Source organism: Gracilinanus agilis, chromosome 2 (genome assembly GCF_016433145.1).
Source record: "Gracilinanus agilis isolate LMUSP501 chromosome 2, AgileGrace, whole genome shotgun sequence".
Classification (NCBI taxonomy): domain Eukaryota; kingdom Metazoa; phylum Chordata; class Mammalia; order Didelphimorphia; family Didelphidae; genus Gracilinanus; species Gracilinanus agilis.
In genome coordinates, this window is record NC_058131.1 from 481,728,831 (window position 1) to 481,732,801 (window position 3,971).

The window sequence follows — 3,971 nt, forward strand, 5'->3', positions numbered from 1 at the left end:
ATAGACAAGGCTATCTACTTCATAGGAATCCTATACAGATTTTAGAGGATGAGATTATGTGAGATTAGGAGATCCCAGGAGATGGCTGACTGCTGGAGTATGACAGGTACTCGGGAACACCCTTTAGAGAGAAGAGTGTGGCCAAGCCCAAGCCTAAGGTAAAGGGCCAAGTGCTGTTCTGGTCCCAATACGAGATAGGAAGAAAATGTGTAGAAACTGGTTCTAGGACAAAGACAGGCTTCTGTTCATTTTTCTATTTGATTATTATCTAGTCAGTGTGGCATAAGCCCTTGAATTATGGCCATGATTATGGGGGGAGAAGTTTTTTTAATTTGAATTCTAGATCTCCCTAGTCAATTAGCAGGGTTGGAAGTAAACTTGTGGGATGAAAAAACTTATGCCAATCCAGGATGACACCTTCTCTGCAACTTATGGTCTTTGAGCATCAAGAAATTAAGTGACTGGGGTAGGGTCACAAAATCAGTGTGTGCTGAAGGCTGGTCTTGATCACTGGTCTTTTTGGCTTTGGGACTAAGGTCTCTTTCCACTCTCCCATGGCTACGTATAAAGAAATAAACAAAATACCCAACTAGATTCCACAGAGTAGGTGCCAATACCTTAACCATGTATGTGTGGCAGAATTCACTAGGACTTCTTCCATCCTTATCAAGAGATGTGCTAACTTCTCCTTTCATATAACACAACCAGGAACTAGTAGAAAAAATCCACACTCCTTGAAATCCACACTCACACGAAAAGAAATTTCTTTCAGTCTTAAAGACTATGCGCTTTCTCCATCTTCTTCTGAGTTCTAAAGACATGAATCCCAGGATGCTCATCATTTCTAGTAAGGGATTTCACCTCACCAGAATACTTTAAGGTAGCTAGATGGTGCAGAGGTTTGAGAGCAAAGGCTGGAGTAAAGAACTGAGTTCAAATCCAGCTGCAGATTCTTACTATGTGACCCTGGGCAAGTCACTTAGCCTCTGGTTGCCTCCGTTTCTTCATATGTAAAATGAGAGTAATAATACCTACTTCTCAGGGTTATTATGATGATCAAATGAGAGAATACTTGTAAAGTGCTTGGAGCATTAGAAGTGGTACATACATGTTAGTTATTACAATTATTATTTAAATGGAGGCTGATTGAGTACCAGTAGCAGGGATTTCTTTTCTCATACCAAGTGACTAGATCACCTGTAAAGGCCCTTCCAACTCTGAGATTTTGTGAGGTCAGTCGCTGTGTGGCTGAGTGAAAGGAGCACTAAATTGGAGATCAAGAGACAAAGGTCCTAATTGGTGCCATTGCCTGGTTGGGTGAGCTTAGGGATTCCATTTAACCATTCTAATGTATGGGGGAAACTATGTGGTACAGTGGATAGACTGCTGGGATTGGAGACAGGAAGATTCATCTTCCTGAATTCAAATTTGGTCTCAGATACTTGCTAGCTGAGTGATCCTGGGCAAGTCACTAACTCTGCTTCAGTTTCCTCATCTGTAAAATAAACTGGGAGAGGAAATGTTAAACTACTTCAGTGTCTTTGCCAAGTAAACCCCAAATGGGGCCACAGAGAGTTGAACACATCTGAAAAATGACTAAACACACTGAAAATCTGGTGAATTGGCTCCATAGCATTGTACTGTAGAATATAAAGGAAGGATAAAGTGTGGCCCATGCTTCCAGGGAACCTACACTATTGGCCTTTTGGAATCTTAAAAATGGTTCACTTAAATATGAAATTTTATTCCTTTTAATGGGTTTAAGATGTCATTAGTATAAATGCTTCTTGCAATGTTGCAAATAATAGCCCATCCGTGCTATAAGTTCACCATAGAATCCACTCAACCTCCTTGTTTTCCCTTAGCAAAGTGAGGATGCCAAAGGACCACACAGGCTATTCACTGACTATCTCTCAATTTCACCATGTGACCAGTCTATCTTTTTTGCTCTTGCGGTTTTTTTTCTTTCTCCACATTTTTAAATATATCTATTCAAATTTAGTAGTTTTGGTGGCATGCCTGGCTTCATTCCTCCTTTATGATTCCCTGTTGCTATTGTGTTGTCGATGATTACTCACACCCATCAGGAGCTATTCCATCACCTTCTAGGTGATACTTATTTTCAGGATTTTTTCAGATTAGCTTTCCCATGTCCTACAGCCATGCAACAATTGACCACAGGGGGTCTATCCAGTTCTTTTGATATTTTGGATTCCAGTGGAGGATGTGAGCTGTCCATGGTTATCTCCCATTCCCACCATGTGACTGACCTGACATTTTTTTTTTTCTGATCCTACATTTCATAGGTTTGTAAGTTTAGATCTTGAAGGGGACTAAAACCCTTATTTAACAGGTGAAGAAACAGAGGCCCAGAGAAATTAAATGATTCACCCAAGATCATTCAGGTGAAAGACATAGGATCTGAACCTAGGTACTCTGATTCCAAAGACTCTTGCCATTGGACCATTAATTCTGTGATGACATTTTCATACTATTTCCTCTATGCAATTCCTCGCTATTAATATATCATGGCCTAATTGGACTTACTATATACCTTTCCTTTAGCCTTTGGGCTATCTTCGGCTTCAGTTATTCAGAAACTGTAGTTTTCAATGACTTTCAGTAATATAATATCACTGGAAGACTTTTGGTGTTAAAATGATGGATCCCTATTTTCAGGAAGAAGCACGAGGTCATTAAAAGAACCATGCAATTCCCAAAGGCTCTCCTCTTCCTGTTAAATTTTGGGTCCAACTGCTTGCCCATTTGTTTTGACAGTATAAGCTAGACATAGATTTAGAATGGGATAGGAGCCTTTGAGTCCACTGAATCCACTTCCTTCATTTTACAGATGAGGAAACTCAGGCTCAAGAAGGTTATAGGCCAGAAAAATAAACAATAAACATCAGAGGCAAGATTTAAACCCAAATTTTCTGGCATAAAAGTAACTCAAATTGTACAATGGGTACCTGGGAAAGTTGCCTTCCAAGCTCTTGATTTTTCTCAGCATGCATTTGAACCTTAGCCATTAAATTCTTTGTCTGTTCCTTGTGTCACTATTTCATTGAGATAAAAGATGTAGCACTGTGAAAAGTCCACTGGACCTGTTATCAAGAAGATCTGGGCTTGTGTTCCAGCTTTGATACTTGCTTGCAATACAATTGTAGACAAACCATTTCACTTTTCTGAGTTTCAGTTTCCCCATTTATAAGATGGGGGTAATATAGGCCTATGTCTCAAAAAGATCAAAGAAAGAGGAAAAGGTCTTATATGTTAAAAAATATCAATAGTAGCCCTCTTTTTAGTGGCAAAAAACCCAATTCTAAAACAAAAAAAATCCCTGTAAATTAAGGGATGTCCATCAATTGGGGAATGGCTAAACAACTGATAGCAAAGGAATGTAATAAGAAATGAAGAGAAATTTTTGGAGACTTGTATGAACTGATGTAAAGTTAGGTGAGTGAAACAATTTATAGTGAAAACATCAACATTTTACTAGCTGTGTTGCCCTGGACAGATCTCTTAACCACTGTTTGCCTCAATTTCCTCATCCATAAAATAGGGATAATAATAACACTTACTTCCCAGGGTTGTTGTAAGGATCAAATGAGATAATATTTGTAAAGGACTTAGCACAGTGCCTGGCTTGTTCCCTTGCCTTTTCCTCTAAAAGGTAAAAAAATTAAAACTTCTTATCAGAGTAATCTGATCAATACAATGATTAATCATAATTTCAAGGACTGATGATTTAAGATGCTACCTACCTCTTGACCAAGGCATATATTTTTGGACATGGCCAATATGGCAATGTGTCTTAATTATGCATATTTATTTCAAAAGTTGCCTTTTCCTTTTTCCTTTTTTTTCCCATTGGTGGTGGTAAAGATGGAATAATATTTAATTTAACATTTAAAATGTGTAATTAGGATCTGTTATCCTAAAAACTATGATTCCCAGCAAAACTACGATTC

General features: G+C 38.4%; 1 non-coding gene across 1 annotated transcript; it reads right to left on the reverse strand.

Annotated features, from left to right (window-relative positions):
- Positions 1-577: 577 nt before the first annotated feature.
- Positions 578-702, reverse strand: LOC123238535. Its single transcript, XR_006505694.1, has one exon. It is a non-coding gene; the product is annotated as a U6atac minor spliceosomal RNA (small nuclear RNA).
- Between the last annotated feature and the right edge of the window lie 3,269 nt (positions 703-3,971).